This window comes from Poecilia reticulata, chromosome 3 (genome assembly GCF_904066995.2).
Source record: "Poecilia reticulata chromosome 3, P_reticulata-male-v2, whole genome shotgun sequence".
In the NCBI taxonomy this organism is placed as follows: domain Eukaryota; kingdom Metazoa; phylum Chordata; class Actinopteri; order Cyprinodontiformes; family Poeciliidae; genus Poecilia; species Poecilia reticulata.
This window is the reverse complement of record NC_088832.1, coordinates 17,652,155-17,677,417: the sequence shown is the minus strand read 5'-3', so window position 1 is coordinate 17,677,417 and position 25,263 is coordinate 17,652,155.

The window sequence follows — 25,263 nt, the reverse complement described above, 5'->3', positions numbered from 1 at the left end:
TTAACATTTACGGTTTGTTGAACTGTTCAGTAATTAAAATTAAAAAGTAAAAGTTTGTACTGTATATTGATTTGGTTAACACAGAGTACAATACGTGACTTTTTCAGTGGTACTTTAATCTATTGAGAAACATTTCTGTGTTTTGTACTTCCATCTGTTACTGTGTCTATTTCCTACTATGCATTGATTAAATATTTTGATTTTTCAACCCAAAATCACCCACATTTTAAGAAGGCTCTCAAGAGTAATACAAATTTTCAGGCAAAAATATAACAATTGCCTTTTATAATGCCATTTATTAGCATGCTAATTACAGTCAATTCTTTTCAATTTTGGTCTTTGCTCCTTTAGGCATTGGCTTTAATCTCCCTGGTGGTGAAGTTAATGTATTAAATGGGAAGAACAAGGAGGGAAAAGTGGACATGTTGGACATGGGAAAACTAAGTGCACATGAGCCTGAACACACCACCTCCACAGTATCACATGGTGTTGGTATCATCAGATCCGGATGCCTTCATCAGCAGGGAATGGAAAGAAATAGGAATGGTTTACGTCAAAACACATTTTTGTGTTAAAGACCCAAGTTTGTATCCAACAGAGAACTTATACTTGCTTTAATTTTGAGTGTGTTTAATGAGTTTAGTCACTGGATGTACAAAAGCCTATAGAAACAAGCCCTAAAATCTGTGAATGAATGAAACTTAAGTAGAATAGTCATCACTTTTCTGAGTTACATTTGTAAAACCTTTTGGAAACCATTTATCCTTTTCGTACCTGTTTACAATTATTGTTTCATTGCAAAACTTCTTTGTTCTGTTATATAAAATCCCAATAACATACATTTACTTTGTGATTAAAAACCACCAGTAATCACCAGTAACTGCTTAACATTCTGAAACACTGCAGGATCTCCAAGAAATAGATTTCTTATTAGGTGATTGTTTCAGACAGAGGTGTCAAACTCATCTTCATTTAGTGCCACATAAAACCAGATTTGATTGATCAAAAATATTTAAGCACACAACTGTTTTCTTCAAGGTTTTATTTATGTGGCCCTCGACGATAGATGTCCTCATAAATGGCTGTGGCGGGCGGATTTGCCCCAAAGACCTCAAGTCTGACACAGTTACAGTTTAGGACATCTTTACTTTAACTCCTTTCAGTTTCCAGTTTCGTTTCTGCTGGACTGAGATGTAAGGATTGAAATTTAATGTTTTGGGACTATTTAGGTTTCTCACTTGTAATGTGGACGTTTGGTGCATTGTCCATCAGTATTTTGAATTGCAGTCTATTTACCATTATAGGATCGACTTAATATGAACAAAGAGTAAACTTGCACAGAACTGATCTGCTTTTGTTGTCTTCCACATTACCAATAAACACAGGTGAAATCCACACAACAGACGTGTCTATGATATCTAGGCATGTATCAGAGAGGATGTTGTTTTCTTGATACTTTGTGGTTTAAAAACTCTTGGTCCTAGCTTTTGTAAAGTCTTTCAGTAGTCTCAGCATGGAAAACCAATCTGTCTACTTCCTGGTGATTATATTCCTCACATGGGCAAATGCCAATACTGTAATACGTACAGGATACTCTGTTATTCTAGGTTTTTAGCCATACATTCGCTTTCCTTCGGAATGTGCCAAACTACTACGGTAATTTGGCCACTCACCTTGTCCCCACTCCTTTTCTGATGGATGTGCTGCTGCAGCCAAAATTGCCTGTCTCACTTTTGCTGAAAACTCTTTTGACTGCATGTAGTGAGTTCACAACAACAGCTCAAAAATGCAAATGCAGATAAAAGCGTCTCAAATCAATTCCAGACTTTTTACTTGCTTTCCTCGATGGGAAAATGACAAATAGCCCACACCACTCCACAAATGATGTGTCCAGTTACATTTGAGGCCTACAAACAGATGATTTTGCAAGTTAAAAAGATTTCCATCGTAAGCTGAAAAAGTTATCTTAGAGTAATTTTTTGAGGTTCATAGTGTGGAGATTTGTGGTACTCTGAATGATTTTGTGCGGTCTCCAAAAGCAATTTAAAAGTGCAAATTTGTGGCTGATGTTTTGGATTTACAGTCCTTAACTTGTCTTCTAAAAACCATTTTGTAAAAAGAAAAAAAAAGAAAAATTTTGTGTTGCCAGTAGTATTTTCAGCTTGAAGTTATTGGCCCTGCTCTGGAGACCACTGCTCTGTCAGTGGTTCTCAAACCTGGTCCTGAAGTAGCCTTACCCTGCATGTTTTATTGCTTCCAAACACTTGACTTAAATGAATGTAGTGCTGGAGTATTTCAGGTCCAGAAACCACAAAAGTAAGGGATATGCTTCCCCTAGGGGGCGCCAAGAGTTTGTCCGTGGGGTCACCACATAAGGACAAAAATTTATCCAGAAATGTTTAATGTCTAAATCTAATCTAATCTAAAGCTAGGTATACAGTTAACATACTGAACTGGGTCAACTAGTTTTATAGTTGATGCATTGAACCCTTGTGCCAATCGCCCCCTTGTGTGTTTGACCATCGCACTGCCCGTGCCTGTGCGTTGGTCTTGTGCGCCGTCATGGCAGCTCACCGTGCGTTTCTAGATTTTTGTAACTAGAGACGCATCCGCTGCTTACTTTCCTATAGCCAGCTTTTGACTTCTAGAAGAGACATGGTCTCTTCTTTTCCCCATTTTGAAGTTTGACTAAGATATATGGACTTCTGTGTCACATATACCGATTGCTAAATAAAAACTCACCAGCACTTTGATCAGCTTAGCAAAAATCACAAAAATGAAATGTTAGAGATGCTAAGAAATGTTCCACCAGGGATTTGTTATCATTTCCTAATATATGATTTCCCCTCCAGTAATTAAATGTGATCTGGTCCAAGGTCAGGATTTTCTCGAGTTTTAGTTTTTTGCATTTGAATTTTACAGTTTTCTCACATTTGCACTAGAGGTAGCAAAAATGTGAAGGCTGTTGTACATAAGTGATATGCTGAAAATATTTTCAGAAGTGTTTTTATTTTCCTTCATAAAATCTAATAAGTAAAACATTGTTTAAATGATTGTGCTGCGACCTAATTGAGCGATATCTGACTGTTCTGACGTCAACAACAAGCCACTTTAATGGATTTCTGGAAAAGCTGCTCAGAATCTAATATGCTGAGTTTAATTTGACATCGAGTTCTAACTGTTCCTGGCATAACAAAAGACTAGAAAGTTATTTGTACTGGAAATTGCAGCATAATTAATATGGATTGCAGATTGTTACATTGTGACCTTTTGATCATTGTGGTTTTGAAGAATCTGTCTACACACTGATGTGGCTGTGGGCCGATGGACTTCTTCTGCCTCTAGATCAATCAATTACTCTTTACAGCAGCAAATGTAAACTAAATTGTGGGGTTCAGGTTCAATATTCAGCTCAAAATTTGAAAAACATGACTTAGGTCCTGGAGATAAAATATTATATTTGTGTTAACATAAAACTTGCCATTTTTAACCATGATTGTGATGCTGCCACTTTTAAAGAACAGTCTACATCTAGAAAATACATGATGATGGGATATGAGCAATTTTCTGAGCACAGTTATAGAAACAAACAAAAAAAAATAACGCAGATAATAAATCATAAAGCCTGCAGTTTAAATGCCCATCTACGGTCAGCCAGTGGAGACCAGGTGAAAAATACACAACAGTATTGCATTTTCAGACATGGTTCAAAAAGTCCTTGTCAAGATTGATGTCCCTCATGTAGCTATGGTTAATAGTAGGGAAACACTTCTGAAATTAGAATCCACTTTTTTTTTAACGCACCACCTGTGAATCGAGGACATCTGAGGGAAGGGAGAAAAAAAGGAAGGTTACATGTCATTTCTTTAGGTTTCCAAGACACAGGGAAAAGTGAACAGCCAATCTATGAGGTGTAATGGATATGTCAAGAACTGCTAAATCATAGGTGTTTGAAGCAGAAAGACAACCAACCCAAACACAATGTCATTCTGAAGGCAGAAAAGGAAGCAACTGCGAGGAGGACGAGGAAACAAGAGTGTAGATGGGATTGGGTCTGAATTTCTTTTTTTGGGGGGAAAAAAAATGGGGAAAAAAATTTATTAACTGTTTATTTGCCTGCATGCTTTTCTTTCTTTATTATTACCTATTTGGCATCTCTGTCCGGGTACATTATGGAAATGAAGTAATACCGCTTTGCTTAACAATAACACACTGACTTTGAATCCTCTTACTTAAGGTCTGATTGCTTCTTGACGGTGGTTTTAAAAGAATTGTGTTGAGGAGTGATAAAGAGCTTATTGCCAGGAATAAAAGCCCGGAGCAATGAGGAAAAGCTACACATGGAGTGGCGAGGCGATACAGGCTATTACGGTGAGGGAATGGTGTCCTTGACTGCCAGGACGGCTTAGAATTTTATTTCATCTTGTTTTGCCGGCTGCTGACAATGATGCGTGACTCTGGCACTGGAGGAAGAGGGCACGCATGAGAATCGCTTTGGATTGCATTTACATAGGCTTTGTCTATAATGACATGAAAATAATTGAGATCCTATTTGTGTGGACGCAGAGATGCAATGTCCGCATCTCAGTTGTGTGCAGAAGTAACTTTTGCATTCAGGCGCTTTATTGAAGTATTTCACCTAAAAACGTGGTATTCCAGCTTTCATTTGGGAGAAAGTTATGTTTACCTGTGTTGTGTTTATCTGAATACCTTGCTCTGACCTCCGACAGTCATATGTTTTTGGAGCTCGTAACCCCTCAAGTAAATTTGGACAGTCGATGACTCAGAGACTCTGGGAATTGTTGTTTATCAGCGTAGAGAAAAGAAGCTGCAAAGCTTCAGTGTGCAAACTTCACAGAGCAGCAACTCTGGGGCCTCCCCTCTGAGCTGCACATCCCTGTGTTTTTTAAGTTGGCTGCTTGATTAGTTTGGGACCAGTTCATTTAGAGGTTATTGCTGTTCTGTCAAGGTGAGTCAGTATATTTTTGCTGCACTCACCGGCTTCAGTGAAGTTAAGAGGAAACTTTTCTTACTCTTTTTTTCTTGTGGTTTTAATTAAAAACCAACAGCACAAAACTGAGAAAGAAATGTTAAACCAGTTCTTAATATTAAATAAAACCAGCTTCACAGAGCAAACGTTTTAGCATTGTATTTGTCTGGTTCCATCAGGTATTGTTAAATATATATATATATATATATATTTTTTTTTTTTTTCAAAAAGCAGTAGTTAGAGCCCATCAATCTCGGTAGGGTTGAAAGGCCATTACCAATTTAGAGCTCATCATTCAACTCTGAAAAGGTTATTCACATGTGTGAAAAGACTTAAGGCAGTTATTCACCCAGCCACAAATAAAGGTGAAGTTCACCTCAGATGACTGCAAAGAGCTTTGAAAAATTAAAAAACCATAAAACCATATTTATCATATCTCAAAGCAAAATGACTTTCATGTAATTTCTTGTAATCATTCACAGACTCTTGACCCATGGATGGAAAAAAGCACAAAGGCTTTTTTCTGTTTTTGAACACAGTTAAAAAGCAAGGCCTCCGACTGCACAGGTTAAATGGAGTTGTTGGAAATTTATTGAAATATCCTGATGGTTAGACTGAAACCCAACTGCCTTAACCCTCTTATTGATGCTCACTACATATTAAGTACCACAGAATGGAATCTGTGATTAAAAAAAGGCATAAAGAACAAAAAACTTGTCCACATATGGGACACTTAAAGGTGAAAGAAGGTTTTACTCTCAGCTGTGAAGCTTCTTGTTGCAGGGATGGAGATGTTTCTACACGACACGGTGGAGGAAGCTCCATCACGATCTGACTTGAATGCAGTGTCATGTTTGGAGAAGCAGCACATCAGAACTTACGTTCTGCATTTATTGTCTTGAAAACCACAAGACCTTTCAGTCACAGAGTCAAACACAACCTCCAATGTTTATACTAAACTGACAGGCATTTGAAGCAATGTTGTACTAAATATGAGACAACGAAGGTCAGACAGAAGACGATTATGTCATCTGTGGTAAAGACATCACAAGCTCTTTCTTTTGCAAGTTACTTTAGTATTTCAGCTCATTTATATGTACAAAAGCAGAAATTAACCCTTTAAGGCATTTTCTGGGTGATGTAGACGTTAGGTTACTTTGATCGGACCTGCTGATTCTGATTATTGGTCATGAAACCATTGTCTAAAGGACCATAAAGGCAGGCAAGCAGCCGGCAGGGTGATGTTAATCAGAATAATTGAACAGAAATGTAAAAAACTATAGCAAGGTACTCCCAGGTTGATCAACCATGGTATAATGGGGATCTGACAAGGCAGTTAAAAAGCCCAAGCTTAAATGAAATCAGGGTGGTAGAGACAACGAGGTTCAGATGATGTTATTGCAGACAGAAGCCTCGTATGACACTCTAGTGGGAGCTAAGCTCCACTGAAAGCACAAGAGAAGGACTCAAAACAAGGCAAGCAAACAAGGTCTACCAAACAATACAAAACACTATCCGCCTCATTAATGGCAGTGTTGCTGTAGCATCGATTGAGTGTGAAAGCAATGGGTATTGCTGTAAAGTGGTTTGTTTCTGTAGCTAATCAAATGTAACAAGCTTTATTTTTTATTTTTCAGCTAACTGTTTTGCTCAATATATATATTTTGTCTGTTTCGATAATCACATCCTTACTTGTCCCTTGAAGAGCTGATGCATGTTGTGCTGCTTGGGTCTGCTCTGATAATCGGACAAAGCTCTACTCATGGCTTCAACAAGTGTGTGCTGCACATGCACACAAAGCGGAACAGGATGGTTCCTAAAATTGGTTATTCCTTACCAAAAAAAATGAGAACCCAAATCTAAACAGCAGCCACCACAAGGGGTTTGACTTCGCCACAAAAAAAACAACACACCAGCTTCTGAAACTAGATCTGTTATGATTGGTTTGTTATATAATAAATGAAGTAGTTATGCCTTTTCAGACCCTGGACACATTCTTGAACTCACAGTTTCCCGTACAAAATAGTTAAACACAAAAATAACTTACTGTATGGAAAACACCAGGTCTGTATAAAATTATTCTGTAATACTTTATTTGAAGGGGGGTGAATAAGACTGTCATGGCACTTTCATAAGCATGACATAACACCTGTCATGAACATGAATAAGCCTTCATGAATATTTATGACTGTTGTCATAAAGTGTCAATCGGTAAATTATGATACTTTTAATACAAAGTTGACATTATTCAAAATGTCTTTGTTATGACAACTTGACATTAACCAAGAAATCATTACTGTTTAAACTTTACCTTTAATAACATAAAGTTACCTAATTTTTAAAGTGCAATGAGTAATACCTTTATAACAAATTTACAGAAGTAAATTTGTTATAATGAGATTTGCTAAATGGTGGAAGTTCATTTCAGTAGATTTTTGTTTTGTTGTCATTCCTGCTCATTTCCCATAAGATATCACATGATTTGAGCAAAAGGATTTTCCATTTACAAAAAAATGACAAAACCTTGGGGTGATTTTTCATACAGGCTATGTTACGTACTGCTCTGAGGACTGGAGCTGATTATTACTTTTTCTGCTCATCTGTTCTTTGCATGTCTCTCTACAAAAATCAAAATACTTATTGTCGAGTCTCATTGTTGTGTACAGATTCTTGCTTGAGTTGTGTTTGCAGGCATTTAAAGTAGTCCAGCATACAGATAACAATCTCTGCAGGGAGAGACACATTGTAGCTGCTGAAAGGCAAGAGTAAAATTTTATTACTGCTGCTGTATTCCCTGACAGCAAATGCTTTGCTGTTCAGGCAGTATTTTACCAGTTATTCTTTTATTTACATAACAAACCATGCCATTTAAGTTTACAAGTGAAATACTTGTTTCTGTGTCCTGTCATATGGGAAGCGGCATATGAGTAGATAATTTTTCTTGGTGTAATTGTTGTTGTTCTGGATGTTCATCGTGTTAACAGCTATATTCTGGATTGACCTCGGATCGAGGTGTTCCCTTCTCCAATCAGGAATCAGACGCTATGCTACTGAGGAGTCAGACAATTACTACGTCTCCTACCTGTATAATCCAAAACATCACAATTTAGATCAAATAAGATGTCGAAAATGATTTGTGTAATTAAAATAAATTATTTGCTTTCTTGTCTAGCCAAAAAACTGTCACTTACCATTATTCCTATTTCCTCAGAGCGGCAAGTAGTTTCAGTTTGCAAGCTCACTGTGAAGGTCCTTCTTTGTGAGACTAAATCTTCTGTGTTAGGACCATAGAATATTTACAAAAAACCCTCTCTTGAGCTATGTGTGACTCAGTTAGACAGGGTATTATGGATGCCATAAGGAAAAACTCCTGTGGTTTTGATGTGACTTAGGTTTTGTGGTTTTGTGTTTCGTTTTGTCTTTAGGGTTCTGTGTTTGGATTTGTTGAGATAATCCTGTTTTTAGTATTTCTTTTTGATTTCTTTGATGCCCTGTGTTTGTCTTTTTGGTTTTTCAGATTGGTTTTGGTTTTTCCACTCTACACGTCTGGTTCTTATTTAATGGTTACTTCACCTGTGGTGTTCCAGCCATTATTTTGACTCAGAGTAAACACCCCCTGGATTCATTTAGTCTTTTAGTCAGTCCCTTGTCCTGTTTCTCATAATCATGTTTCAGGCCATGCTGTGGGAAGCCTCAGTTGTGCTTTCCAGGTTGCTAACAACTTGGTTAGTTACAATTTACACCTTTTTTTTTGAGTCAATTCGTGGCTAGGTAGATGCTGATGTGAACAAAGAGAGAAAAATTATTGTTAAATTTTCTGTTATTGTTTAAATTACTAGAGAAATACAGGCTTTGTTCTGAATCTTATCTGACCTCCCAGGATTAAAATAGGTAGTTTTCTCTTTCTACTCTTTCACCAAAGTTAACACCAGCTGTTAGCTGGTGGTATTTTTTCTGCACAATCTAATTCACACAAACAAGTCTCATCTTTCAGAATGCAATGCTTTTAGGTCTCATATTAATTAATACAAATCATATATGATTTCACGTGGTTTCCCAATAAATGCATTAATGATGTCTCAAATGTGGGCAGACTATGTATGTCGTGAGCAGATCTGCATTGCGTCTACTTAGCATTAGAAGATCAGTAACTGCTCATGTTTAATAGTGACAAATATGTTGTAAGCCCCCAGGCACTCTTAATGTTTTCAGAGAGACTGAAAAAGATGATAGCGTGAAAAACTGCAGAACGTCTGACTCTGTAAACCCAGGTTTCGTGCTTTGCAAAGGTTCTTGTTCCCATGATGAAAATATCAGTTTAGCTGAAAATTACAGTTGAAAATATCTGAGAAACATCTAATAAAAATTGTAACTTAAAATTCCGCCTCGTTTTTACAGCACATATATCCATTTATTACAGTTTTATTTTATTTTTTTACATTGTAGCTTTTTCTGGGATCAATTTGTGGGATTAGTGGACACTGTTGAGATGAGGTTGGTACTGCTGCAGCCCATATGACTATTGTCCTCCTCTCTCCCAGGTGTCCCACTAAAGTCCTGTTACGGCTCCATTCTAAGCCCACCCAAACCTCAAATGCAATCACACACCAAGCTCAGTGCAATAATCATCTCTTACGACACAAGCCTAAATTGCAGCTCTGTCCCTGATCTAAAGCCCTCCCTGACTTCTCTACCCCCTTCCCACCCCACAGAAAATTATTTAATGAGTAAAGTTTTGTGGTGGGAGTTCTGGGGGTCTCACACCAGGCCTGGAGTGACGGATGAGGTGCTTTCATAAACCACCGGTGGACAAATGGGATTTAACACACAAGAGGCTCTGATGGCCTATTAATTTTGCTTTGGCTGGAATCCAGAACGAGTCCAGCCTTTCTCCTAATTCATGGCTAATTTCTATCTGAGGTATCGGGGGACTTTTCCCCCCTTCCTCCCTGAGCAGGATGCATCCACATAACTTTAATGGATTCATTCAAGGGCTACGGCACGCAGACATTGATTAGATTGCCTCTGAGGCCCTGCTGCTGGTCGCTTGACATAGGCAGCAAATGAAATGTGACCTCTGGTAAAAGGCCTGGACCAGCCAGCCCCAGTTTAATCCATTAGCTCGCAACCTTTCTCAATCCCATTTAATTAATGAAGTGATTTGAAAAAGGGTGAACATTTACCAATTCCTGGAATAAGAAAATAGTGCATGCAAAGAGGGCAAAACCTGCAGTCTTAAGGAAAAACAGAAGAGTCGTGTTGCTGATAATTGTTTGCAATAGAATGGAAAAAAATCTGGAACCAGAAATCTAGGCCATTTAAATAAACTCAGATGTGGAGTAAAGAGCATTCCTGAGGAAATTGATCATTTTTCTATTTGTCAACGAGAGAAAACATTGAAGGGTTAATCAGCTGAATGTGTATATGAGAGAGGGAAATGGTGAAAGAAAGCACCTTTGTCTGCATTAAGAATTTGCAGTCCTAAAACCTTTACTTTGTTCACACAGTCCATTTCTTTCCAAGCATCCACTTTACTGTGCCCAGTTTATTCTGAAAGCTGCAAAAATAAGCTATGATGTGCTGTTTATCCAAAGCCAGATCTCAATGTCAAAAACAAAGGCAAACACGGGATCTCTGTTGGCGCATATGTTACATTACTTATTTTTCTAATTGAATTCATTTATTTATCTCCAATTAATAATTTACGATGCAACACACAGTGGTATGCAAATGAACAGTTTAAGTTTAATGAGTTTTTAATGACCAAACAAATAATTAGCAGAGCCTGCTGCGGTGTGCGTGCAATTTGAGAAGAAATGAGCTCGAGAGCTTTGTTCAGACTACAGAAAGGCTAATTTACTTATACTGCGGCTTATGGAGGAAAAGGACTTGTGCAGTTAATATAAAACAATGTAAAGTCATTAACTTAAGGTCATTAGGTAGTTCCTTTAAAGGCCAGTTTTGGACATGTAATGTTCAAGAAATAATGCAACCATTATGTTCTACACAATCACAGCAACAGAGAAGCGCATGCTCTGAATATAACTCACATGCTGACAACTGAAAAATCCACTCTGGATTTTCTAAGTATTCCAACTATTCCCATTGGTGTGAGGGGGGAAGAGGCAGCAGGCTGCATGCCACTGGAGCCAAATGGCATTTGATAATGGCTTTTTCCCCCAGCAAACCCAAAAGACATTGTTAAGATTTACATTTTCAAATATATGCTGACCTTTTTTTCCCTCCTCTCCTCTGTTCGCTTGTCATCAGCACTGTAATTGAATCAATATATTTCCTGATCAGCCCAGAGATTGAATAAGGTCACAGGAAGCCATGTGTGGACATTAAAAATCATTATTCTACTCAAATTGAGCAGAGATGGCATAGACCATTCAGGGTTCAAAATGAAATTATATTAGAGTCTATTACACTTTTACAATTATAGAGATGTTCCAATATTACAAGGGGAAATGAAGTCATAATAAAAAGCCCAGGGGTGTTTTACAAAGAAATGACCCAACTATTTTTTTCCCCTCACACAGTGTGTTATTGAATTGATGAAGAGAACTTGGTGACATTACATTCACTGATAAGTGACCTTATTCATGAAAAATAGAAGGGCCCGTTTCTCTTGCTCCATTTCCTTACTTCAGGTTAGCGGTGGAGTCATTTTCCACCTACACGAGGCTAAGAGTCAGCGCTGCACCGTGCACATTTCCTCTCCTCACAGACACAAGTGGTGCTAATGTAGCTGCTGAAATGGTTTAATTGCCTTTAAGCATACATTTATTTTAATTATTCATTTATTTTCTGGGTTACGGTCGGGATTTTGCTTTATGCACACGTCTGAGCAGCAAAATGGCTAATTAAATAGGCCAATAGAGTTGTGCAAGTAGTAGACAAAATTTCAATCCTTTAATCCAATGCTCCACAAAAAAAAGTGTAAAATTGAATTATACCATACTATTAGCTGGGAGTTTTCAGTCTAAACTCTTTTGCAAATTACGTCTATCAAATTAGATAAAACTGCCTTTTTAATTGGCTTACTCATTGTAATGAATAACACTTATCATTGATCAACTTATCAGTGCTGCATGAAACAGAAAGTAGCAGCCAGCACCAGAAAAAAAAAGAAAAAGAAAAAGATTCCTTCTGGGTTTGGAGTCTATCTTGTGGTCCAGTTTTCTGTAGTTTTGGCGTTTGAAAATCAATCTCAAATTAGAAAATTATATGCTATCACACTTATCAAGGAGTGACCTGTGATTGTTCTGCAATGTCATGTCTATCTGCAGAGAGGGAGATTCATTTTTAACTCATTTCTTGTAGTTGTGTTTCACTTTAGGCGCAGCCTCGCTGCTTAATTAGGTGTGATGGTCACAGAGCCTGCGTGGCTCCAGCAGCTTTCCCCCTTAAAGCCTTTCAAATGATGGCGAGCCGCAGTCGTCTGGAAATGATGCTGGCTCCTACAGCCATCGTCATCATCATCTCAGGATGTAAATAGCCTTTTATCTCAGGTGGAACAGAGCCATTGAGCCAACACGTTTATGTTGCCCTGTTTAAACTCTGCGTACAGAGGGATGAACACTAATGAAGGGCCATTTATGCCGCCTATTCCATTTCCACCTTTCCAGATTTTTGCAATATAACACCTCGGAGTGGAACGTTTATGAAACACATAATGACAGACTAAATCAGTGGGCGGCTTCACTCTGGATTAGTGGGCTTGATGAAGTTCAACATGCGAAGGTATACTTGTCACCTTATTACTGTAAGAGCTTTAGAAGTCCTCCCCAAAGGAGTGAGTGAAGGGGAACTCAAGTGTGCCACAGATCTCTTGCAGCAAATGAGGAGCCATGTTCTTTATTCAGAGTGGGAAGAAGAGACTGTAGATACCTGTTTCCTCATGTTCAGTGCTTCTTTTTTTTTTCTTTACGAGCACATGGACAAGAAATGCTAAAGAAAAATGTCATTTTTCTTCTGCAATGATGAAAACAAAATTGTTGTCTGGAGATCCTGCTATAAATGAGGACAAATATGAAATAGAATAAAAGTGAAACTCCACTTATTCTTGACTGTGTACTCCGGTACACAGTCAAGAACAACATTATCCTTAATGTTAGCAAAGAAAGCTGATCCAGGAAGGTAGAAAAGAAAAAGTCTTAAAAGTGTTGCTTTAAAAGTAAATTGTTAACTTATGTGAATTTATCAAATGTCACTAGAAGACCCAAATTTTATGTCCTCGGCGCTTGCCCCAACAAGATCAATTAAAAACACATGCTATACATTTATCAATATAGGCATATTGCATATCCAAATAAAGGGAAAAAGCTCTTCTAAATGATAGAAATAATATTTTCTACCTCAACCACACCCAGCTTGAACACTAAGCAGATTGATAAAAAGAAACGCAATTCGATGCTAACGAGGCCTACCCGGTAAAAAACGCAACAATAAAAGAGCAACGAGGCCTGATACACAAAAACTATCAGAGTAAAGCCGAAGCTCTGCCGTTTCCAACAATACCAGAGTCACCACGCTACGTGCAAAACTCACTGAACCAGCAGCTAAAGAAGAAAAACGAAATAGCTAATTTCACGAAGCTAAAAGCATAAATCCAGTCCTATCTTTGCTGTTTCGTGGTCATAATCCATATTAGAGTAAATATTTCCACTTGGTCCGATAATCCATTTTCCCTGCGTCTATCTCACATGGTTTTTCAGCTTGGTCCAGAGCCTTTTCCGTCTCGGAGCTACAATATACAAAATCTAGAGGCGACTTCGTCAATGTACGTCACATGCCTTTCCCTCGCTGTAATTGGTGAATGACTTTAGATTCCTCAGATTTTATTGGCTCTGACGGTTCGAACGACATGTCAATCATCAAAATTGGCCAATGGGTTCCCGAGAAACTGCCCCGCGTAGTTTTGAAAGCCTGAATGGAGAACTGGATGATTTTACGCTCACAGCGCATTGTTATTGTAATGTAATTGTGAGATATATTAGTTTTTTTCCTGTGATCATATCATTTTGACAAATTAGTTTTCATTGCTATTTGAATTTTCATTGTTATATAACTCCATTTGAAATGTTATTGTGAGTTAATCTCTTCCATTTTCAGACTATTACATATTTGCCCTTTTTTTTCTCTTTTTATAAATGAATGCAATGTGGATTTTTCAAAGGAACCCCCAAAAACAATTATTAGATGTAATTACTTATTTATGATAATCATTTATTATATGAAAAGAATAAATGATTGAAACAGAACCTACAGAAATAAAAACTGAGAAAGTTCAAATGGCACAAATTGTGCCAAAATGGCTAATTTGGAAGGTCCGCCTAGATTTTTATCAAGTAGTACCTCTCTAAAACTCCTATGATTAACTTTTTTTTCATAAAACTTGGCACAGTAAAAGGTCAGATTGTGTACTGTTGTTTACTACATGTTTTGGATTTCAACTGCATGCTTTGAAAGGAATGTTTATATTGAAGTGTTTTTTTTAGGCGGAAATTGATTTTTTTCTTAATTTCTGCTGTTTTCTCATATTAATTCACTTTCCTGAGTAACAAGCAGGGTGGTTTTTAGAGCTGTAACATATTCTCTAGGGCCTTGCCTTTGTTTTGATACCAAAACAATTAAAATAAACTCTGTAGTTCTTGAGATACATTCAATTCATTTTGGGCATGTTATTTTCAGCCATGTTTCTCAAAAACAGGCCGTGTGTCGACATATTTAGTCATTGGAAAATGGATGATTATAGTGTTTTCCATAGTTTGAGCCACAGATATGAATGCAGATTACAGTCTATTTCTGACCTCTGTTTTTATTAATTATTTGATGCCAATCTTGGACAAATAAAAATATTTCCAGCTTTCCAAGTGGAAAACACTTATATTTATAAATTGACATGGATGAATTATTGGTACAGGACTGTTTCACAAATGCAAACAAAAACTTGAAACACCTCTGCAACACCAAAAAGTAAGTAGAAAAGCGTTATCCACTTATCTTTTTTTCCAATTCAAAATGAACAAGGAAAGTAAGAAGGAGAACTTGGCACAAATAACTGAACCCTGGAGAATAATAACATTCTGACAGATATTTTTTGCCAACGTTTTGTCAACAGAATGACTTCTTTTGCCATAATGGACTTTTTCAGTTACAGCAAACAAGTGCCAGTAAACCACTGGGACAATTTGACCAAATCAAAACAAAAATGTCAGGGAGATATAATGCTAACAACATTAGCATGCCTTATTTTATGTAGATTTGATACCTGCAAGAATTAGAGATTTATGGGTCAGACAGGTTGGCTCTAACAGCAAAGAAAGATTTTATGTCAAATAAATAATTGAAAATAAAATATGAAACTCTCATTGAAAAATATTCGGCTTCGGAAAACTCAGAAGTGACGCAATTATTGATTAGCCTAATGGCACTAAACATAGAGATGAATTAAATCATGCAGTCATCTGTTTATATGAGGGACTGTTTACTTCATGCTCAGCAGTCTGATCACCTCTTTTCTCAGCCAAACACTCTGGGTCTCTGTCACCCCAGTTTGGTGGAGGCCCCGATGGTGATGAATGCCTTTTCCCTTTTTTGTGAAGTCCCCTTCACTGCTGCAGCATGCCAGGCAGAATGAAAAACAGATTAAAGAGGCAGGAAACCGACATTGAGAGGATGTTTGGCTGTTGGCTATTGAGTTATCAGCCCTTTTCACACCTAATGAAACAACTTTCAGCACTGCAGCTTATTAAATATCCCCCAGTCACTGGGCAGAGCTGCAGAGCTGCCAGGCCCCGAGAAAGCTGCATTAGATTTTAATTAAAAACAAACAAATTACCCAGAGCTTTATGCATCCAGGAAATTTAACTCCATCCAAATAGAACCCAACTTTTAACAGCGGAATGGTTCCTGTGAGAGGTTTGCAGATACACAAAATATTTATTAATGCTGAGAGGGGGTTTAATACATCAAAGGAGTTTACAGTTCAAAAAAATATGCAAATAATCTGTGATAAGATGTCCATTATATGATTAGGCCACTGGCTCTAAATATCAACAAATATATTTTATATGCCCAGCAAACTGATTAGCTGATTTATTATTTGATAATCTGTCTAATCGCTTTAACCTTCATAGTGGGCACCTTAATATTCCCACAATAAATAATATCAAATAAAGGTTAATAATGTTGTTAGTGGTCTTAATTAGAAATTTCAGATTGTTTTATTTGATATTTTTCTTTGTCTCTGAATAAAATTAACTAATTATGCACTTGACTTTATAAGGTCAATAAAATATAATCCATACACAGAATGTTTCTGTGTTTCTTGTTGCTTTGGTTAAAAGTTCAATTATCCATCTCCAGCCTCGCCAAAACAACAGACCAAATGCTTTTCATAAAAATAATAAGCTTTAAGTCACAATGATTTCTGACAGTCTGCCCCTGGCTGATTCATAAGAGATGCTGAGCATACACATATCTCCCTTAAGTAGGTCCAAAAAAAAAAAAAAAAATCTCTTTTGAAGCTCATGCACTTGCGGATTATCAAACAGAAATCTATTTAAATTGACAGAGCCTGTCCTGTGAATTCCTCTCGTTTAATTAATGCGCTCGGCCTTTAAAATGTTGCTATTTTAGAGAATCGCCAGAGAAAAATAGAACTCGAGTCTAAAATGTTGTATTTAAAGATGGGTTTCTGCTCGAGTCATCCTCGAACGTATTTAATTTTACTGTAGCGGTACACATAAAGCAAAAATAAGTTCAGTCTTAAAATATACCACAGATGTACGGCAGTGACTAAACTTTTTTTTTTTTTGTTTGCTGTTACTTTGCCACAAGACAAAAGACAGCATAGTTAAAGCAGGGCTTTGGCTGCGAGGCTAAAGGGTCCAAACCCATGTGGACTGCTTCCTCTTCTTTACCCCATTTCCTCTCTGCATTACTGCTTTTCTCCCTTTGGATTTCTGCTCATTCGTTTCATTCGGGTTTGACCCCTTCCTACCTTCCTTCCGAGTGGGCTTCATTAAATGTCTTTCTGTTTCTTTCAGGGCCTTCTCTTACGCCGTCTCTCTTTCTCTCACTGAGACACTAAATGGAAGAACTGGAACAAAGGGAAAGCCTCCAATGTGTAATTCTCAGTGGAGAGGGTGACCCCAACTTTAGGGAGGAAAAGAACCTGAGGATAATAGCAAATGAAGCCAAAGGCTGCTTTAATGGGCACACAGTGGCTCCTAGCGCTGCCTTAACTGACAGACATGTATATTAATACTCAGCACTTTTTTTTTTTTGTCCTTATTGAAGTGGAAGAAATATGAATATTCATCCTCATTTATATTTCAAGGCATTCCCGTTCCTGCGGGGGCCTTGGCGGGTTTTGACCAATTTCCATCCCCATTACGAAAATGACAGCTCTCACTCTTGGGCCTTGACAGAGGTCTGCCTGACGCACAGGAGGTCCGACGAGGAGGGAGCCGGTGCCCGTTCCCAGCTGTCCACAAACACTCATTAACAGAGGAAAATATCCAACGGAATCTCTGTGAGAATTTTTAATCACACAAAGGCCCTGCTAATTAGGCAGCTGATGGGGCATGGAGAGCACAAGGACGAATTCTTTAAACAAAGGACTGGAAACTTTAGGAGCCTTAATTACTCGGGCAAAGAGTTCACTCTGGAATGGCAGAGCACATCATTCCACTAATGAGACCAAGTGGCAGCACATATTAGTGAGAAATAATGTGGAAAGTTCAATTATATTGTGCTTTTGGAGCCTTTTCCCATTTTCCCCTCCTTCCTACTTATGCACACACATAAGACAAAGTCCGGGGCCAGCACAGGAAGCAGGCAGGGGCGGAGGACACGTAATCGCTGGCACCAGCACTCCGCTCCTCACGTGTATCTTGGCAGGCTTGATCATCTTAATTGCCCATTAGAATGTTCTCCTGTTTGAAAATGAATATCATTATGGCACTCTGTTCTGGCCTCTTCTGGAGAAAGACTTGACGCAGTTTTGCCAGCTTGTGTCTAGAATTCCAAACACGTGGTCGACTAAGAGTTTGCAGCAGTGAAAGTCTTAAAAATGTCACGACTTCAAAGGACATTGGTGGAGTTAATTACTGTTGCCGTTTGAATTAACTCTTTCTTGCTCTTGTAGCTTGCGCAAATTCTCACTCTGCAAATATTTGAACCAATAAAACTGCTCCGGGAGAAAAATTCACATCAAAGTTTGCGGAGTTTTCAGATATTTCCCGCCTTCGGGGCAGTGAGCCTGCCCAAATAACATTAGCTCATGACATCAACCGCAATCTTTGACTTTTTTCACGCAGAGTATGGGTAAATAATTGTGAATGGCAATCAAATAATGTGCTCCCAAAAGGGTAATATATGCACACTCTCACCTGTGTGTAAGATTGTATTAAAAATCCTAATGCCCACATCAGGAGGTGGCTACATACCAATTACAGCAAGCAGGAAGCAAATTTCCCGTGAAATAAAACAGTTAATGGGAAACGGAGGGCGACAGGCAGCATTCCTTACTGCACACACAAAGCTGAAACACACACAAAAAGGCAGAACCAAATGTCTACAACTGGCCTGGTTTGACCAAACAGGAGCCAATTGAATAGTACGTGCAAAATAAAACAGATTGTACGACTTCTGATCTTGAGAAAGACCAAATCGAGTGCTTGGTTTTTAACAAATCTGATGATATTGTATCTTTATGTTTGAAATTAATTTAATTTGTTCACTTCCTCTCTGACCTTTAAGAGTGCACACGTGTAATGCAGACAAAGAAGCACAATCAAACAAGCACATCAAACATCTTGCTTTCAAAGGAAGTAAGAGGGCGAGCGTCAGCCAGGTGCTGTTAATCAAATGCATATGATTAACTTATCATCAGCAAGTGTGAGCCCCTGTTTAAGAGCAGATGTTTTTTGCTCTAGGCCATTCAGGTGTGTGTTAATGCAATGAGAAGACATCAGCGGTAATCTTGGAAAAATCAGTGGTGCAGCCCATCAATCTAGAAAACAAGACCGTCTGAAAACAATCCCAACAATGCTTGAGTGATAAAAAAATGTATTCACCAGTGGAAAACATTCGACAGAGCTTAATTTAGCACTTAGAAAAAGAAGCAAAAATAAGCATGGTTTATTTTTAAGGTGTGGTGGAAACGCTCTGTTCAAGAGTCCAATGATGCAATAAGTAGATGGGCTCCCTCGGTTGCAGCTCACTTCCCAGTAGTTAAGGGACATGGAAACAAAAGTTTTACACAGGCAGCAGCAAATAAATCCACATTGCTTCATCTGTGGAGATGCTGCTGGCCATGTTATTAACTGTAGAACTCTCTCGTAAAGGACAGGAAAATCAGTAAAACCACACGTCTACTTCCTGTTGACATACCAGGTGGTGCAGCACAAGCAGCTGATTCAGAAAGTAACAACAAAGTGACGACACTTAGGGGCACGGCCGAGTACTTGGGACTCCTTTAAGAATGGTTTGATGGATTGAATTTACATTGCCTTGGTTTTGTATACAACTGCTTGGAGACATGAACTTTGAGTTATCTGGAAAATATCCAAAAGAATTATTCAAATTTGTGAAGGTCCACATCTCTGTTCTTGGTATCTTCCCTGAGCTGCTGTTTTCATTCTCAAATGATTTCACAGAAGGAAACGGCATGTTTCAGGCATTGCCTTGGAATACATCCACATATCAGTTTTAAGTTCACTCAAATGTTTTCCAAATTTGGAAGGGAAAGCGAAACAGTGGAAGAGAGTATGTAAACTTCTGACATTGAGAAAAGTACAAATAAAGAGAATAGAAGGACAGAGTTCCTTTATTTTCATTTCTGAAGCAAGTAAGTTCATAGAGATGATACCTTCAGCTTATAAGTACTATTGATTTAGAGGTGCACTTAGCTGACACGCATATTGTGTTATTGATTTATCAATATATGATAAAGCACAGCATGACCTGTTCTTTTGTTGATTAGTACACCTCAAGATAATCAAATATTAGGGAAAATGTTTTGAGACTCAAAATACTTCCGTTTAGGAGTTTAAAATGGAAAAGTGTCTATTTATCTTTTTATTATAATGTTAAGGCTACACAGGGAGTGCTGCTCAAAAACAGACTGGCGTGCACAATTGCTCAAGAACCCAAACTAAACAAAGTAACATGGCACCATCTGCATCACATAGCTTACAAAATGTACTCAATTTGGTGAGTTTTTTTTTTTTTTTTCCATCAGCGTCTTCAAATTAATTGAATATAAGCAGTGTTTCCAGTTTCATTAGGACAGAAATTTGGGAATCAGGATGATGTTGACTGAGTGCCTCCCTGCAGCCCCTCCGTCTCGCTCACTGTCTGCACAAAGCCAAACCCGCAGAGAATAGTCTGACCAGAGAAGACCCACCGCTGAGGGTATCTATTGATTCCCCCCCCCTCCATGTACTCTCTGCCAGAGCTGTTTGTTTCTTTTTTGCCCACCACCCCTGTTTTATTTACAGGCTGAAGGATCAATGGAGACACTTCCTCACTCCTGTTCCAGCTTCATGAAAACACGTCTCTCAGTCTCTTAAGCACACAGGCAGATCTACATCATTTCACTGAAGTGCTAATAATCAGAGCCGAAATGATGGACAGGTGAAATTGTGCAAAAAACAGAAAAAAGAAAAAAAAAAGGTGGCTTAAAGAGCAAGATGAAAAGCTGCAGCAGTAAAGTGAAAACTGTATATTTGTTCAGTTCTCCTCGGAGCTGTCATGAACCTGAAAACCATCTCCTGAATATTGACCTTTGCAGCTGTCAGTTCCTAAAAGAAAGTTGTAAAATGTGCTTCGAAGACCTTTATGTCTCAGACAGTCTCAATTATTATTAGCTGAACTTGGTTGAGGCCATCAAGCATCTTGACTAGTGTGTTCTCCGCAGTATCGTATATTAAATATGAAAACGGTTGTGCTTTCAGTTCTTCACTCAAAGATGCGCCGCTGCGAATATTAGGACAGTGCATGCGAGACAGAAGAGCTTCTGCCTCTTGTTTACAGACTTATTTAGTGATTCTGAATTTCTCGTTGAAATAAATTTGATCTTTTCATGGTTGGTGTGTAAAAATCATTAAAATTCTAAAACTAGGTGAAACTGTTTTTCTAAGTGGCATTTTTATCTTTAGGGGTCAATTCTCAGCTCTTATTTTGCAGCAGTAGGAGAGATTTTCACAGAATTACTGACAAGATAATTGAACCCTCAGTGACTAAACAAAGTTTTTGTGTCTCAAGAAGGTAACAAGCGCCGAAATTTGGCAGATACAAAAAAGTTCTAGTTGGCTCCACAATTTAAAAAAGTTTTGAAATGAAATGAAGATGAATGTTACAATTACAGGACTTAAACTAGATCATTCTGTAGCAAAGAAAATAATTGACTGAAAGCCATCACAAAGTATTTTATATCAATTCTCACAGACAAAAAACATAAATGGCAAAGAATGTTTTTTTTTTTTTAACTATCTAAACAAACATTCATACACCGGGAACTTGCTTACATTAGTTACACCACCTGGAACTACAGTGTATTTTGCAGAAATCTTATGTGACAAACCACTACAAAGTCAAGCATAATAGAAGTAAAAGAAAAATAATGTGTTTTTCAATTATTGATTTATTTTAGATATCTAAAAAAAATCTAAAGTGCAGCTCTGTTCTTTTTTTAAGTTATTGTGATTTGAAAAAAAATAAAAATATGAAAAATTATAAGGGTATGCAGACTTTATAGAAAAATAAAGGGTGTGTCATACATTTTGTAAAGAAATTGCCACTTTTATATGAATATCTACCAGGCCAACAATTTAAAACTCTTTAGTCTTCAGAGAAACGGTGCTTGTGTTTCACAGCCTCGCCTCTTGTTGACTGGCAAGCTGCTCCTGCTCTGATGCACAACGCTTACACACTCTCATTTCGCTGCAGAGCGCTCTACACATTGAATTAAAAGAGTTCTGATTGATAAGGTAGTTGAAGGCAAATCTGCTCCCACTAATTGTCTTTCAAATGCCCTCATTAATCAAAGCAGAGCCGACCCGCTGTCGGGCGGCCCTGTCAGCCGCTCCGCTACAGGCTCTCCTCCGGCCGCTCACCTCCCAGCATGACGCCCGTTTCTCCCCTGTCAGGCTCCACTGTCCGAGGACTTTGGGAGCACAGGCCATCCGTCCGTCCGCCGCACACCTGCCTCCTGCCAGACAGGATCTGACCGCCCCCTGCCACTAGGACAGCCCCAGAGACCAATTTAGCAGCCACTTAATGATTCATGACTTCAAGTGGTGGAAATGAGGGCAGCATATGATAACAGGAATAAACACATTTAATTAGCTTCTCATATACATTATTTATTTATTTACCTGCACTCTGATTAATTTATATATTTTCTGTCACAGGGATTTTTGGTATTCACAGCATCTGGCAGCGAGCCTTTGTTGTGCGCCTTGCCGCACATGTATCTTTCTTTCCTTCTGTATGTGTGTGCGTTGGTGTGTGTGCGTTGGTGTGTCTGCGTGTGTGTGTGTGTGTGTGTGTGTGTGTGTGTGTGTGTGTGTGTGTGTGTGTGTGTGTGTAAGGCAGGCTGGGGGTAACCTCCTTATCCGGTACCTCCTCCTAATCGGAGGACCTTTTGCGGGGTGTATTGGGGTGGGGTATCAGTGGGGATTTGGCAAACTCCCCCTGCTCCAATGAAATGAAAAGAAGCAGACTTTAAAATATACAGTTCTCCGTGCTCTAAGTAGCCTTGTTTGTGAATTTCCTGACAGGTAGTTACTCCCCCAGTTTTCTTTGAGGCTAGGGCATACATTTTCATGGAGGTACTAATCAAAGCGGCGCTGCGGCAAACAGCACAGCCACAGAAGGCCCAATCAAAGCCGCGTACCTGGCACTCTTCCACGAGCCTCTGGAGCGCTGATGACAACTCTTAGCCCAGCATCTGCCATCGCATCCATCACAGGTTGACTCCCTTCACTCTCACTCTCTCTCATAGACACTTGACTGCTCTGTGAGCCCTCTCTCAATAGTCTTAACTTGTTTGTGAACATGTTCCCAAACCTAAGTTACACCCAGGAGCTTTAAGCGCTAAATGAGTCCATCAAAAGAAATCATAAATAGGAAAATTAGATTTAAGTGTCAGATTTATGTGCTGAATGTTAAGTGACTGACATTTTCCTAGAATCTCTCAGCTTTGTACCTGCTGCCTCCTCCTTGCACTGATTACCGAGGATGCAAGGGGGAGGAGGCAACTAAAGAGAGAAAATGCTTTAGAAACCGTCACTGACATTCTCTTAATTAGCTGTTGTTGAAGAAATAAACCATAATTGTGTGCATGGCAGGAAGTTAAAAAGCCTTGTGTGAAACAAGCTCAGATACACAATGTGGGAGTGACCTCTAAGTGGTATTATCTCCCCAAAGGGTGTCACCTTCAGTGGTTATTTTGAAGAGGAATCACATGGAGCGCACAGAGTTGGTGGCGAGTTGAGGAGGCGAGCGCACCCCGCGTCCAAACAAGGGAGCAAGGGTGTTTCCACTCACTGCTGTCCTGCTCCTCTCTTCACCATCTCTGTGCTTCCCGTCTAATCCCTCGCCGTTGAAGAAGACCTCCAGACGCCCTCCTCACATAATGACACAGCTATCAAACCCAATTGCTGTGGCTCAGACCCAAGGCAGTGCATTAAACCCCTTAGAGTCTGGTTGCTCCTCCAGAGTCAAGTGGACGTGTCTTCACTGTCTTTTTCCTGACCACCACCACCGCTACACTTCCTGCTCGGAGCTGCTGAAACAAGAGCCCTCACGCCGACTGACCCACTCAGCGAATCATGTTGAGATTATGTGTACATGCCATGAGACAGGGGGCCTGGAGGGAAAGAAAAAAAACTGCTGTTCTGATTGCATGACAAGCTGGAGGGATTACCTTTTTTTCTTTTTTGGAGAAATACAGATAGGATTAGCAATCAGCACTGTTTGAAGGCTTTGAAGGTTTAACTTTCTGAACACTGCAAATTGTTGAGACCAAGACCAAAAAAGTCAAGGCGCGTCATTCTTTTGAACAGAAAAGTAAAACAAGTGGGAAAAAAAAGGTGAATTCTTTCACAAATCTAAAATGCAAAAAATGAAGCACAAAAACAAAATTATGTAAAATCTAAAATGGGTGTCCTGCACTTGTACCACTAAAAAACATCCAGTGTTGATCAACCAAGGAGTAAATAGCAATTAACGACCAACCTTTTAAATTTTACTTAAAGATATGTAGATCCCTTTCACACCCATGATTAGTGTTTTATGACCAGCTGGAGTCATCCAGTCCCAAATCTGTAGGAAAACAAAAACAAAAACAAAAACAGTTGTCTAATGCACATGGAAAATTAGAGAGAAGACGAGAAGAATATATATTGTTTAAGGCTTACTTAGGGGTAAAGTTGCATGTTCAGTTTGTGAATTATGTTTTAACTTCACTTTATCAGTCAATATGGGAAGGTGACATTGTGATTGTATCACAAGGTCTGAATGATACTGATGAGTTTACTTTTTAAACCAGTGGCTGACGACATGGTGCTCATTGATAACTGCACACATTTATGATACTTTTATTACTCAAAAATACTTTTAAACCAGGTTGATAAATCTGACATTTCCTCTCATACAGCTTGTGTTCCTCAAATTCAGTAATACAAATTTTATGATCTTACCTTCTGGAGAATGTTACTAAACATAGCAATGGTTGTGTTGGATGGTTTACAGTTGTTTCTCTTAAGTAGCCCCTGAGAAACTGAATGTACATTTACGTGCATGTTTGTGTTGTAATACTTACTCAGACGGTACTTAAATCAACGTTAAGGAGACGGCTTGATGTCTACGGCCATTGGAGGGGAACTCATAAACCTGCGTGTGGGAGTGCGAGTGCAGTAAGAACGGTTGTAAAGCTTAGTATCTTAAATAGGAAAAGACCAGTTTTTCAATTTTTTAGTATTACTATTAATACGTGGCGTAATCTCTAATTATTCTAGCTTTTCATTCCACAGAGTCAACAAGAACACATTGTCTCCATTTGATTCAAAGTTGAAGAACATGTTTGCCTATTTATTTCTATGTTTCCACGCTGTTGGGTGTTGGTGTTCGGTGACGGTTGTTGCTTGGAGACCCACAGTCTGTACCGTATCCGCCATCCCACGGTAAAATACAGCTACGGTAAATTTAGTCTCATCACTGACAGATTTAGGTGTGAAACAATTTTGATTAAA